The 15,912-nt window shown below is 40.2% G+C and overlaps 1 long non-coding RNA gene across 8 annotated transcripts; it reads right to left on the bottom strand.

Annotated features, from left to right (window-relative positions):
• Positions 1-8,234: 8,234 nt before the first annotated feature.
• LOC123105515 (uncharacterized) lies at positions 8,235-14,639 on the bottom strand. Of its 8 annotated transcripts, XR_006450894.1 has the most exons (7): positions 13,438-14,638; positions 12,534-12,633; positions 12,357-12,435; positions 10,756-12,248; positions 10,029-10,100; positions 9,264-9,461; positions 8,238-8,732 (listed from the first exon to the last, which is right to left on the bottom strand). It is a non-coding gene; the product is annotated as an uncharacterized lncRNA (long non-coding RNA). The 8 variants fall into 8 exon arrangements; XR_006450892.1 differs by having other exon boundaries at positions 8,235-9,461; XR_006450890.1 differs by having other exon boundaries at positions 8,237-8,735; positions 9,264-10,100; positions 13,438-14,639.
• Positions 14,640-15,912: the final 1,273 nt, after the last annotated feature.

Raw genomic sequence — 15,912 nt, forward strand, 5'->3', positions numbered from 1 at the left:
AATTGTGACATTATACGTTGATGTTGCATTTACGTGCTGGAATTTTTTCAGATTTTTAAAAACATTTTATGGCATCTGATGCACCGGTAGCACCACAAGTGCGGATGCACCAGATACATTCTCAGTGTATCTGTTGTACCAGGTATGATGCATACACCGGTGAGTAAGAACTGGCACTTTACCATGTGAGATGGGTTACAGGGGTGGGTTTTCTTAGGGTGGCGATTATAACAACCATGAGACATCACAAGAACATAATCAAGGTGTATGGGTGATATAATCGAGGTCTATTAGTAATGGATATTGCCGTATTGGAGGTTTTATTCTTGTTGTTTGATACTTTCTTCATCCGAAAAAACTTGTCTTAAATTTATTCTTTAAATGAATGTATTTAGCACTAACTTGATACTACATATATTCATTTAAGAGATAAACTTTTTCGAACGAAGGAAGTACTTACTACACCTTCTTATTGGCTCCATGGGTTGGTACTACTGTTCTGTAAAAACAACATCGAATTCGTTCCCTAGTACGCCCATGCACGATGGACGGATGATCATGTAGTTGTCATGAATAAATTACCACCTTCCTTGTCTCTCCACTCGTGGACGCGGGTATCTTGCTAAGGCTGCTTTCAATGCATTGATGCTTACATGAGGTGCTAAGTATATTAAATACTTTAGCAATTAAAGACCTCAATGCATATGTGCTTAATTTGTTGGTGCTAAGTATCCTTCATTTAATGATTTTGCAACTAAAGTTCTTCATACATTGGTGGAATTCTTCAATTTAAGTGTTTTGCCTAGGTTCTCGCGCTTGGTGTGGTTTCTTCCTGGGTCACCACACTCATCTCTCTCCTCTTAATTACCTTGCCACATCAGAATTTTTGCCTACATGGCAGGCTTAGCACCTGTACAAGGTGAAGCATTGGGAAGGGCCTAAGGCTACTACCAATGCAAAGGTGCTTACATGAGGTGCTAAGTGTATTAAATATCTTAGCAACTAGTCTTCCCAATGCATAGTTGCTTAGCTTTTGTACTACCTCTCTCTCAGTTTACAGGGTGTGCGCGTGCCCCTAGGTCGTTAATTTGACCAACTTAATACAAGTCATATATTACAAAAAATTTATCAATATAAACTTCAGATGTTCTATTTTCAAACCGTATAATTTTTGTGTTATATAGTTTATATTAAGATGATAAAATTGACAACCTAGGTATACGCGTAGGACTTGTAAACTGAAACGGAGGTAGTAGCTAAGCTCCTCTCATTGAATTGTTTAATAATTAAACTCCTTCATCTATTGGTTGGTAGTCATTTTGTATAGGTCCACGTGCTTAGCACTGTTTCCTCTTGGGGTCACCATAATGTTCTCTCTCCTTTTTAATTGCTTTGCCACATCACATTTTTGACTATGTGGCATCCTTAGCACCTGTACACCGTGGAGCATTGGGAGGGGCCTAATGCAGTAGTACGACTCTACTTTTGTGCACATCCCGATGCAATGAATACTTTGAGCTGCCACGTGTATTCCAAGGTGTAGCTTATGAGGAACATTGTATCTCCAACCGATCGATTTATTATTAGAGGCAATATCACCAGTAATTATAGAACTTGCGTTTGATGTTTAGTTTGATGCTAGAACTTTAAAAATACGTATTTGTGATCACATAACTTGAGATGGCGTGCAAATTCGGTGATTTCTCTCGTATCGGGCTGTATGGCAATGCCCATTTGACTGAACATCGAGTGCAAGTTCTATGATTCTCGATGATATTACATCTTATAATTTATTTGATAACTCTAACAGATGAGTTTGCTTGCTTGTCAGTATCAACAACTTTGTGGCACACTTAAGCACATTTTTATTAGAACCACTTAAGCACAGTTTAATGGACTGATAGACGGTGATGACGAAAAGGACATGTGGTTGGACTTCCGCCGCCGCACCTCAACACATCAGCAATGACCAGATGACGAAACTGATTGGACAAATCTGATGCGATGCGCTCCTCCGGCTAGCGCCAAGTGGATGCATCCCGATTCGTCTCTCCTATGCTGCAATGAAGATTTCATTTCAGAAAATGGTGCATGGACAATGCTTTTTGTGAAAAGTTCAGGCCATTTATTCAACATTTTAGCTATATGTATCTCGCAAAAAAAAAACTTAGGCTATACATACATCACCTGGAAATTGGTTTTTTTTGGGGCCAGTCTTTTTTGGCCGATGATTCCTGCTCTCAGATTCGTGCTTTTTTTTTCCTAGGCTGTTTTGTCACCATGTTTGGGCTGTTTCTTTTTGCACTTTAGCTACTTGTAAGTTGCCTGACTTTTGAATTTGGGTCCGTCAATTTTCTGGCCATTGATTTTTGCTCTAAGATTCGTGCTGCATTTTTTTCTGCCATGTGTTGTTTGTTGGGTTGTGCTTGTTTTTTTCCGACTGATCCCATATTTGGGTCAGTGGATTTGCTACTGGGCCAAAGCCCACTAAGTGTGTGATCAAGCTCTCCTCTATCCCTTTGTTTCTTTTCTGTTTTTATGTGTTTTTGCTTTTATTTCTTCTTCCATGTAAACTGTGTGACGGATGAATAAAAAGCTTTGTGAGTTTGCCTCAAAAAAATGTGTTATTGCTTTTTTTTCTTTGTTAGTTGGTTTTTATTTTTATTTGATGTTGGATAAGTGTATATGTATACACTTGAATACAATGCAATATGTGTGAAAATTACACTCTTATATGATTATTGTTTGCATACTACAAAAAGTGCAATTTTAGAGCAAAGTTGTGTGCAATTTTTTAAATCTTTTTACATTATCTTTCTTCTTTAAATGGTAATACTATTGATACGGATTCATTGTTCTTTATTTTGAAATTTTTAGTTATTATTTATTGTCTTTCTTCTTCAAGGGTAAAATCAGTGTGACTAAATTCATTGCTTCTTAGGAGTTGGTTTTGTGAAAATTCTACTATTATGTGTTTATTCTTGCATACGTTTGAATTACACATTTTTTGTGAATATTGTGTGCACCTTTTGTCATTGTTTCTTTTTTTTTACCGACCTCTGGGTAATAACGATGCCACTAATTTATTATTCCTTACAAACCTTCATTATTTTGATTTTATTTAAGTTTTTATTTTCTTTCTTCTTTAAGGGTAAGACCAATGCCACTAATTCATTCCTTCTTAAGATTGCCTTCTTAAGATTGCTTTTCGCGAATTTCACTATTTATATGCTTATTACTGTGTATTATTAAAAAGCGCATTTTTATGAAAATTGTGTGCAAATTATTTCTTTTATACTTTTCTTTCTTAATAAATGGCAACACCAATTCCATTAATTTATTCTTTCTTAGAAACTTCATTATAATGATTTTGTTTTAGTTTATAAAGGGTAATATCGAAGCCACTAATTTATTCTTTCTTAGAACTACTTCATTATTTTGATTTTGTATGAGTTTTCGATTCATTTTCTTTTATTTCTTAAAAAATCACTATGATTATTTTGTTTTAGTTTCTATTTTATTTCCTTTCCTATTAAAGGGTAATACCAAAGCCACTAATACATTCTTTATTAGAAAATCTTCATTATTTTGATTTTGTTTTAGTTTTGTTCCATTTTTCTTTACTGGTAATACCAATGCCACAAATTCTTTCCTTCTTAGGAAATTTCCTTTTTTGTCAAATTTCACTATTATATGCTTGCTCTTGCATATTATAGAAAGTGCAATTTCTATGTAAATTATGTGCAAATTTTGATATCTTCTGTTTTAGATTAGTTTTAATTTTCTTTCCTCGTAAATGTAATACAAATCCGCTAATTAATTATTCCTTAGAAAACTTCATATTATGATTTTTTAGTTTATATTTATTTATTTAATTAATTAATTTCTTTCTTCTTAAAGTGTAGTACCAATCTTAGAAAACTTCCTTTTTATGTGAAAAATCCAGTATTATATGCTTAGTCTTCATATTAGAAAAAACACAATTTTTTTTACTAAATTGTGTGTTAGTTTTTTATTTACTTCCTTTATTTTCTTTCTTCTTAAAAGGTGATACTAATGCCACAAATTTATTATTTCATAGAAAACTTCATTATTCTTCTTTTGAGAAATAAAGATGCTACCAATGCAACTAATTCATGCACTCTTTAGAAAAATTCTTCATTTGCAAAAAATCCACTATTACATATTGATTCTTGCATATTATAACAAAGTGCAATGTCTGTGTAAATTGTGCGCAAATTTTAGTTTTTTATTTCTTTTTCATTATGAACAATATCAAAGTCACTAATTCATTTCTACTAAGGAAACTTCTTTTTGCACAAAAAAATCACTACTATAAGTTTATCCTTGCATATTATAAAAAGTGTAACCCCTGTGTAAATCGTGTGCAAATTTTGTCATTATTTTATTTTATTTTATACGTTCCTTCTTTCTAAAGGGTAATATCAATGCACTAACTAATTCTTCCATAGAAAGCTTCATTTTTTTAATTTTTTTATTGGCACTAGTTCTTTTATTGAACTAACACACGATACAAAGAGATGGATAAACATTGACCGAGTGGGTTCCCTGTAGCTTGTGATCCAGATGCCTTCACATTTTATCTTCATTATTAATTGTCTTTTTTATCTCTCGCATGCACACATGGGGTTTTATGCAAATTTGTAGGAGTACTATACTATATGTGCGCATACAAAGAAGTACAAAAAAATTGAGTTGTAGAATTTTGTTTCTTCAAAATTCAAAAAAAAAAGACATGATCATGGTGCCGATGCTAACAATATTTGGTATCTAGCATGTGGTGTGGAATATGGTGTGGTTGTGCTTTATCTACTCCGAGCGAGCTAGCTTAGCATGCATGCGAGCGGTAGGACAAAGCAACGTAATAACAGCAGTTGCACAACCGGTAGCTCGCCGAGCCCACGCCTGGGCCGCGATGTGGACGGAGAAAAAGTGACTGGCCCAAATTTGTAAATTCAGTCACCTGACCTCTAGGCACACCCTTCTTTTTGACTGGCAACATATTTGGATCAGTCGATTTGCTACTGGGCTGAACCTCATTAATATACCGCCCAACCCTCCCCCACCCCCCACCCCACCCACCCCTCTCTCTCTTTGGTTTTCTATGCTTTTCTGTTTGTATGTATTTCTCCTTTTGTTTTTGTTTTTCTTAATTAGTTGGTTTCTATTTTTTTATTGGCAGTTTTCGGATGTTGGGTAGGTGTACATATATACACAGAAATACTATGCAATATGTGCGAAAATTACACTATTATAAGATTTTTTTTTCGTATACTATAGAAAGTGCAATTATAGTGCAAAGTTGTGTGCAAGTTTTTTTCTTCAGTTTTTCCACTATCTTTCTTCTTAAAGAGTAATACCAATTTGTTGTTCCTTAGAAAAATGTATTGTTATTTTGATTTATTTCTTGTTTTATTTTCTTTCTTCTTTAAAGGTAATACCAATGCCACTTGTTAATTCATTCTTAGGCAACCTTTAAAAAAATAATATTATATTCTTATTCTTGCATATTTTAAAAAGTGCAATTTGTGTGCATATTATGTGCAAAATTCATTTTTTTTCCTTCCTTCTTAAAGGGTAATACCAATGCCACCAATTTATTATTCCTTTGAAAAGCTCAATATTTCGATTTTGTTTTAGTTTTCCTTTCATTATCGTTACTAATGCCACTAATTCATTCTTTCATGGAGAACTTCAGTATTATTATTAGTTTGATTTACTTTTATTTCATTTTCTTTCTTCTTTAATGATAACACCAATGTCGCTAATTCATTCCTTCTTAGGAAACTTCTTTTGTTGTGAAAATATCACTATTATAAGCCTGTTCTTGCATATTATTAAATCCCGCAATTTATGTGTAAATTGTGTGCAAATTTTGTCATTGTTTTTTTATCATTTTGTTTCTTCTTAAAGGGTAATGCCAATCCGACTAATTCATTATTTATTAGAAAATTTTATCATTTTCATTTTATTTAGTTTTCAGTTCTTTTCTTTCTTCTGAAGGGGGCCACTGATTCTTTATTTCTTAGTAAACTTCATTATTTTTTTATTGCTTGATTTTTTTATTTTCATTCTTTCAAATGATAATACCGATGCCACTAATTCATTATTCCTTCATAAAGTTCATTATTTAGTTTTTTAGTTTTATTTCATTTTCTTTCTTCTATAAGGGTAATACCAAATTTTCCCACTAATTCATTCCTACATAGGAATTTGCTTTTTGCACAAATTTCACTATTCTATGCCTATTATTGCATACATTATAAAAGAGTGCAGTTTCTATGTAAATTGTGTGCAAATTTTGTCATTGTTTTTTTAGTATTTTTCATTTTCTTTCTTCTTAAAGGGTAATACCTATGCCACTAATTCATTCTTTCTTAGAAAACTTTATTATTATGATTTTGTTTTAGTTTTTATATCATGCAAATTCATTCTGTTTTATAAAAAGTGAACACAAATTTACGCAAATTTGATTCAAACTAGTCAATCAAACTCAATTCAAATTAATAGAATAAACTATATTACATAAATTCAAATGAAGTCTGAACTAAAATTGCATAAAAACTAGTCCTTGGCTATGGGCTTCTCCCGATTCCGCTCGTCGTTGACGTCCATGTCGTTGCCATTGTCGACATTGCCCTCGCCCGCTCCGTCATCGGACCCGGACCCGGACCTGGAACCATTGTTGCAGCAAAGTCGATAACCGGCGCACAGAACAGCCGGGCTCCGTCCATCTTCCCCGAATTGTACTCCTTAAATAGTCGGCGCTCTTCCTTGACGCTTTGAATACCAGTGACAGAGATCGGCCATGTACTCCTCGTCATGGCGCTCCATCTCAAGGTGCTCGTAGCCCCCCCCCCCCCCTTCCTGCAGCTCGTGGGGGCATCAGGGGTCGATTGGGGCCAAAGCCGGCATGTCGGGGCTGCCGAAGGGGAAGTTGAGCCACGTCCTGGAGGCACATGACCTGAATGTCGTACACCCACGCTGCTTGAGCCGCAAACTGGTAGGAGCTGATCCAGATGTAGTGATGGGTTTCATGGTCCCTAATCTCGATCACCAATGATCGTTCCAGCATGTCGTGGTACCTCCTCTGCGGTACCGACGCCGGTGGCAGGCCGGGGAACCGAGAGGAGGACGCGCCACCACGGGAGGATTCATCACGACCTCGAGCTCGGATGGTTGGTCGTGGCGGCATGAATCCGCATTTCTAATCGTCGTCTGGATCTGGCCATTTGGGCGGCGGGGGCGGTGCCAGAGTGGATGCGGGGGCGTCCCGGCGAGGAAGCGGGGTACAATTTAGGATTGCAAAATAGATTGGGTTGCGCCGGAATGAAATGCGGCCGAGCGGTAGGGAAAGAGCTCGATTTTACTCGCCGAATGGGCGACTGAGTAAATATAAGGGTCAGGGCGGCGGACGAGTATAAATTTTACCCCTTTAACATCGATAAGGGATCTGCGAGGTGCGATTTAGCCGTTTAAAACCGGGTTTTTACTTGAGTAAAATGCATCAGTGGTCACTGAACTTATCGTGTACGCCCACTTTGATCATTATACTTAAGAATACGGTTAATACGGTCACTAAATACGAGTTGCGATGATTATACGGTCACTGTCTTTTCATATAGCTTCGTATTTTATTGAGTTGACCGGTCAAACAGTTTGAATGATGCTTGTCTGTGAGTGGAAGAAACAAGTAGAGGCAAAATAAAATAGTGACATAGTGTGGAATCAAACCCCAAACACAGCGCTAGGATGTCAGCAAGCTAGCCCGCTGTGGTCACCTCTCCTTGTGTCTAAACTGGAGAAAGGCATCCTGCTGTAACGTTATGCATTAACGTGACAGCCATGACACGTCGTTTGTTGCTTGCTGTGCTTGAGCTTGTACTAGATGACCCGTTGCGTCGTTTGTTGCTTGCTGTGCTTGAGCTTGTACTAGATGACCCGTTGCGTCGTTTGTTGCTTGCTGTGCTTGAGCTTGTACTAGATGACCCGTTGCGCCAATGGCGCAAAGGCCGAGAGGAATGCAAGTATTGAAAGAGTGTACATAAATATATTTAGGGACTGATTGGAACACATGGATTATTCATGATACATAGTGTTATAAGAAGTTTACGATAGATTATTTACAATGCTATTAGGAAGGAAGGTAGATAGGCAGAGATACATATTGTGTTCACTAATTTAGTCTCAGATGAGTAAAGTAAATGAATGTATGTTCATAGCGAAGGTACTAAAAGGACGAACCACAGTGGGCAAAAGCAAAGATGCAACATAGATAAATAACATTGTCTCAACACATCAACATGGATTTCATAATTATACATGACCATAGCACAGTTCAAAAAGGGGGGGGGGGAATCTAAGGCGGAGCTATAAACAAAGAGCTTCGCATCTTATTCAGCCAACATAGGAGAATAAACACAACAGCCACAAGGCCAAGTCGTAATGGTGAAGCTATACATATACAGCTTCACATGGCATCAGACATCTTAGCAGGCTGAATACGATGCTCATGGGGATCGGACATAGTGATCATAGTCGTCGTCCACGTCTTGACGACAATCATCAGCTGAATCTTCATCAGAATGCCCACTATAGAATGGATCAGGCACTTCATCATCTGAGTACATGCCTTTTTCCTCTAGGAACTGAGATGTTGTGGCTGAAGTGTTTTGAAGTGCGACCACTACATCGTGAATCTCCATGAGAGCCTGCTTCAGATTAGAAACAGACATTGAGGCAGCAGGGTCCGAGGCTAATGCCAGCAAGGCCATGAATTTTGTTTGATGTAGCACACACTTCTTCCACATAGTTGCATGCTTCTTTAGTTATCTTGTAGCTTATTTACATTGTTTTTAACAAGCAAGACACATAGGTAGAGATGCATCATATAGACACCTTTGAATTTGCTATATATAATTGGTAGTGTCATGATGAATATGTAGTAGTACCAATACAACTGAGGGGATACATCAATATTAATAAGTCCTTGATTACATTTAGTATACATGGCAACGGAAGGATGCGTATAACATAGATGCTTACTATAGTCTAAGGCCTATGCATGTCTTAATCTTCAGAGCAAGAACAAAAGGGTTAAGAAATCACTGAAACTAAATCTGGACTACGCTGCAGATGAAACAATGGTACTTTAGTGGTCACGTAGGCATGGCAGTTAGGTTAGATGCAGCAAAGGTAATTAGAAACGGTCTTTCATTCTTTCTAGGCGTTGTTCTACTTACCATAAACAAAAAGGTTGGAAATATAGATTGATTACATAGGCAAGCAGTGAGCTGGCGCTGACGGGTACCCTCCTTAGCTACAGCTGCAATGACCACAAAGTGGGGCTTCATGAGGGCAAATGTTCTCCTTAAAACTCGGTACCAAAGCTCAAGGAAGACTGCTTTGCACCCCTGTCAGCACCATCTGAGGTGGTGGATCTGTAAGAGAATCAACAATATGACAGGAAATGCTATCAATTGCAAGATCAATATATGTCTTAATTTGCTCATGATCTAATAGAGTAATCAAATAAAATCCCAGGTAACCACCTCGTACAGAAAACAAAGGGCATTTAAATCCTGAAACCTGAAGATATTAGATATACATGGTGTTCTGCCACATATACCATGAAGGAAAATAATAGCACAAAAGTAGAAGTTATATTCTAATGCAATACATGTACTATATGTATCCTGGAAATATAAACAGAAAAACAACATGACTGAGAAATATACACCGTGCACGTTCAGATATTCATGCTTAAAGGAAGTGCAATGTATACTGTGGAATCACACAACCTAAATCCATCTTCGTCTAGAAGACTGCATCATAACCATACATCAAGAAATTAATGGAAAAGGGGGTTTGCCCGGACGACGAAAAATTGTGTGACAGGCGGCATGGAGTTTTTATATTTCCAAGCCAAAATATATTACAAACAAAAACATTAGAGACAATCGCCATGAAGAACTAAGCATCTATATGGAGTGGGGTGAGAGATGGACCCTTCAACATTTCATTGCCCACCGTTATCCCTAAATGACATGCATTCATTCTTCATCCTGGAAGCACCGATGCTGCACCAAGTTGTCAAACGTCAATGATAAATCAAATACATATTTATAAATAAGACTGTTTAGATATGTTGATCCGGCAAAATAATTAAATGGGTGGTCATTATTAGGAATGCTTCTTGGGGCCTGCTAATGAATGGAAAGCTATAGTACATAGGAGTCTAAATGCTACAAAAGATTCTTTCTCTTGGAACATCAGATTGCCACAAATGTATACTTTTTTCCTTCAGCCTGCTTATGTTCTGGTATTCATGACAAGCAAGTGACCTGCATTTTCACCCCTAGTGTGGTACCATTTTTTATCAGCTGTATTAAAAATGAACTATGTGGTTAGGCTCATGATTGCCAAGAACAATTACTACGTTGCTAGTGTGGCTATCGACCTATTACAGACCAAACTATACTTTAGTTGTTTCTGTTTATCTAGGAACTTCAGGTATTGCATTTGCAACAGACAGGTATTAATAACCACATAAGATTGACAAACAAATATAGTATCTTGGCTGCATCATACATTTTAAAGGTTAGGTACCTAGCAGCGTTCTAGTGGGGAGTGCTGATTTTGATCCATTATCAGGTGATTCAAGAGATTCCTAATGAACCAAGACCATACAGTTTGAGACCAACAAAGCAGTACAAAAGAACAAACAGAAGGTACCTCTTGTGGTAATGTCTTGGCATGTCGTCGATTGGTAGCACTGGAGTTCGAACAATTCCATCTCTCTGCATAATTGAATACATCCTTTCAGCTGAACTGAGCATGTTTCAGAAGCCCAGGATGCTGTCACCAAGAGCATCCTTTTGCAGGTCACGCCATCGACGAAATATCAATATTCCTTCCTCTTTCAATGTATCGTCAGGTAACCTATCTTATTTCCCCAAACTAAGATTGTCTGACTGCCTTGCTATCGCCTACTAAAGGCACTGTTATGTGGATTTAAACGAACTGCCTGCAGTACATAAAAGTTATATCAACTCACATATAAAAAAGGTTAAATATCTATTTCATGAATACATTAATATTTCCCTGAAGTAAAAAACCTAAATAACCAGTTCTAAGTTTAGCTGAAACTTCGACTGAGTTACTGAGTCACTCATTGTTCTGTTCATAGCTTTTAAACCGCTTAACCGATCTCAGCAAATAAACTATTTTAAGATACCCACAGAGAATTTCCTACAACTTTATTTAAGGTGATTGGGACTAAAACTGTCTCTAACTTGGTTGAATATAGGTAAATAGATCTCACAGCCTCGCTATTATTAAACAGTAGCACCTATTCTGGCCTAACTCCTAAACTACCAATCAAATTTCAGTGAAACCAGCACCATTGGAAACATAAAAACAAGAGCAACAACTGTTGTTTTAGGAGTACATTGAAATTCCGCACAGATTATGCCCATAATTTGAAAGAAACTTAGTGCTAAAATATACTACCTAGCAGCTACGAATCTGAATATAATTCTGCCTTATCTCAGCACCTGCTTGTGTTTGCTACAGGAGAAAAGAAACAAAATACGGACATCATCTGCAGCTTGCTGTGAGCAGATGCCAACTCCAACGGGGCTGAACCCGGGCTTCGTCTTCCTCCTTGCTAGTCTGTGATGCAAGCTTACATAGGCAAGCATCTAAGTGTTACAAATATACTTGTGTATTTCTACAGGGAGGCAGACCTAAAGTTTTTTTAGACATGCACATAATTAAGGGAGGTTTATGGCTGATTCAGTTCAAGCAAGTCGCCTTTTTCCATACTTGTTTAGAAGTGTAAATACTTGTTTAAACGTTACTACAATCCTCAGGGGAAATCAGCTATGCAGACCAAAAAGATGACAAATTTAGAAGTTTGTAGTTATTACCAAAGCAATCACCAGAAAGATCAATTTGTATGTATTGACAAATTTAGAAGTGTGTAGTTATCCACTTATCCTTACTCGGATGTACTGACAAGAACAACTGAAAGGCATCGCTATCCCGTGAGAACCAATCAGTGTGCTTTGTATGATAAAAATGAAAGACTGCAACTTTCATGACTAATGTCTGATATGACAAAAACCAGTCTGGAATTTGGTTGTTAGTGGGCTCCCCTGTTTTTTTTTGTCGACCTCAGCCACGGATCAGTCCCCACGACACACCCCATGGCACAGAGATGATACCTGCATATGGCAAAGCGAACGAATCAGCACATGGCATAGGCTAGTAGCTGCAAAAGCCAATTGCTAAAGGAACCCACATTGGGCTCCCCTGATGTGCAGCTTCACCACCTGGTGCAGTCCATTACTGATGTTTGCCGCATTTCTTATAGAAGCATCTTGGATGAAAAATCCACTGGTTGGAGCGCATCTACAAAGGGAAACACAATAATAAAATAACCATGAGTGGATGGTGTGGGATAGTTCTAGTTTCTTGATAAAACTAAGATAACGGTGATGGAATCATACCTCTTATTCTGCTATGATAACATATATGCTAGATCAGTTGTTAGAATCCACGCGTAAAACAGCATGGAAGTTTCTTCAATATGCAAGTACTTGGTTTGGCCTGGTACAGAAAAGTCTTTCGATTTGTGTCGTGCTCTTGAGAAAAGACAGAATATGATTAAGCATATAACAAAGTCATTTGTATTCATTTTTGTGTGGACAAGTACTCTATTTATTCACTGACTCGAAAAATAGGACAGTATGCTTCTCGACATTTCCTTGTGTAAAGCAAAACTAACCAAATTCTCTTTTTTACTTCCTTAATTGACTACAAATTCAAATAGTACATTTAAAATGTTGTTGAACCATTTCCTTTTGGCAGGCGTATGCTGAAAAAAAAAGTATTCGAATGTATATTTTTTGTGCACACTAATCACCACTCAGAAAATATGTTAAAAAGGCCCATATAAATTAGGCAAATTGGGACATGGTACACCAAGTAACTGCCCAGTTCTTGCACATCCGAATAGAACAAAAAAAATCCTCCACCACCAGAGGAACCGAACCTATGAATGTATTAACAAAGAATAGGTACACATCAGATTGACCTCAAACTTTATCTCAAAGCAAACACCACATAAAACGCAATACAACATGGAGGCATCGTCCAATGGTCACTCATGGCATGATCACGTCTACAGAATTCCACATCTGAACAGCAGAAAAAAACATCCACATCCAGAAAGCCCAAATCTATGAATGAAGTCACACTGAATTATAGATCAGATCAACCTCAAACTTTGTCTCACAGCCTAAAGCACATTAAAACATGGATGCATCATCCAGGCAAGCCATCTGATGGAACATGGGAAGACCTCCACATCCAACAGAGTAATTTGCTATGAGGAAAGGGGATTGAGCTGACCTGGGTCATGGGTGCAGAGGGACTGAGAAGGTGCCGATAACCTGTTGATCCTGCAAGATGTGTGGGAATCCCACAAGAATCAAATGCCTCAGGGATCTCCTCCCGCTGGATCCAGTACCAGCAAATCCCTGAGATGATGAACACCATAGGGATAGTAGGCAAAGGGAAATGCATAACATATTAAGCGGCCGGTGTTACATGTTTACAAACGGATTGAAGAACAGGGAAATACAACGATGGCGCTATATCTCAGCAGCGCGTGACGTAGTAGTGTCGCCGCCGGCGACGGCCTCCCTTGTTTCCATCAGGTCGTCGATAAGCCTGCGCAGATCACAGGACGACCCGCCTTCCGACACGGCCGCGCGAGCCTTCACTGCGAGCCCCTGCACTCGGCCCCTCGCCGTCTCCCCCGTTCCGCCTGGTTCCAAGAACCTCGCCACCGCCCAACGTCACCGCCTTGGCCGGCACCATCTCCTTCTCCTCCTTCGTGCTCCGCGCTCTGCCCCACACCTTCTCGCCGATCTTGGGGACGTCGGTGACCAGCCTCTCCTCGATGAACCGGTCGAACACCAGCGGCCATGTCTGCATCGGCGCGCCGGCCGCCGCCGCCGCCTCCAGCAGCGAGCTCGACCCACAGTGCGCCAGGAACGCCCCCACTGCCAGATGAGCCAGGATCGCGGTCTTCGGGGCCCACGCCCGTCCCACCCCGCCGTTGGGAATAAAGCAATAGGAGGGGGGAGTGGACGTAGGCGGGGACCGAACGGTGGAGATCCAGTGGCTGCAGATGCGTCGAGGACTTGGCGCTTGGATGGATGACGAGGATGCCGATGACGGACGATCTCAAGGCCAGCCAAGGGCTCTGGCGTCAGCCATGGCGGCCCGGACACCGAGGACAAGGGCGCTCTCTTCCCCCACCACCACTTTTCATCGGCGGCCAGATCCAGAATCACGGCACGCGGCGCGTGACGCCGGCGACCGGCGCCCGACCCGGCTGGATCGAGAACGTAGTGGCGCCCCGCGGCTGCACATCAAGCGCCGGGGAGAGAAGGCGGCGGTGCCAGAGCAGGGGAGACGGGACAGCGTGGAGAGAGAAGAAGAAGGGCTCGAGGACGGAGAGGATTGGAAGTGCGGTGGATTTCGGGAAGAGGATTGGTCTGGCTCTCGTCTCAGGATTGGTCCTGGCTTTCCATCCCACGTCCCATGATCGCTGCATCCCACCTCTCTTTTCCAGCCTAACACTCGCACACACGCACATAGTGACTGAAACGCCGGGCCCGCTGCATATTGGCCCACACGTCATCAACATTAAACACGAACCAGCAGCCCACAGCCGATGTCGTGTGAGCGACAAGCGCTCCAGTCCATCGCTCCTTTTACTACAGAAGACGGTCTGTATTTCTCACACGGACGACGCACGCCCGGCACACTGCGCCGCTGGTCCCACGCATTTGCCTGGCCCAGGCGTCATCCACCAAAACCCAAATCCATGGCGTGAGGTAAGACCAATGGCAGGATCTTTGACAGACAGCTGAAAAGTACTGATAACTATACACGGACGCGCATTGGATGAACCAGATTGAACGCGCGAAGCAATTGCTCTGGTTAGGCGGGTACTTTAAGAGGGTTTATATGTTCAAATGGGTGCGTGCATATTTGTGGTTGTGTGCGTATGCATATATTGTACGTGCTTGTGATATCTGCGTATTATTATCATCTCATCAATACATAATTCATTCTCCAGACCAATTACTCTGATGCATCTCTCAACTCTCAAGCTCTTTTCATTTACCCTGTTAGTCTGTTAATCAAGCTGCACGTTCCGGCTGCTAGTCACTAATATTTCTTCAGTTTCGTCACAGATTGGAGAGCATGTAGCGTGTGTCGGCATTTTGTTAGTAGATTTTTGGCCCAAAGCCCAACTAAAATTCTAAAATTCTCTTGGCACATTCATGCACACATATGAATGAAGTGAGTGAGGCTAAAGTTTAGTCTCACCCCGAAAGTTGAGGGAAAGTTGCACCTCTTTATAAGGTGAGCTCTTGACCACTTGTATGAGCATGAGAAGAGAAGACCTACACGCACGCTCCTCCTCCCTCGTCACGACGTGCCGCGCCGCGCCGTGGTTGCGGGATTGAGCCGAGGGCAGAGCTATGCACGTTGTCTATATTTTTGCTGCTCGGGAAAAAATAATGAGTCATTAACTAATAATTAAATTAACAGGCGCGTTAATTAGTGAACCTTTCCGATTCTTTTGGATCGTGACGACTCGGACGTGGGGTTTACTCCCACGACCTGCCCGGCCCGCACTATGTAGTCAGGCGGACGTCTACCCTAGCCGCCACCGCTTCGTATGGTTTCTCACCACCGTTCCAGATCGTTATGCTGCCAAGCAAGTCTTCTCCATCCCTCCTTTTGGCGTGCACCAGGAGAAGGGACAGCAGGCCTCCGGAACCCCGCCTTTCGTGATCCTGGGAG

This window comes from Triticum aestivum, chromosome 5A (assembly GCF_018294505.1).
Source record: "Triticum aestivum cultivar Chinese Spring chromosome 5A, IWGSC CS RefSeq v2.1, whole genome shotgun sequence".
NCBI classification, from domain to species: domain Eukaryota; kingdom Viridiplantae; phylum Streptophyta; class Magnoliopsida; order Poales; family Poaceae; genus Triticum; species Triticum aestivum.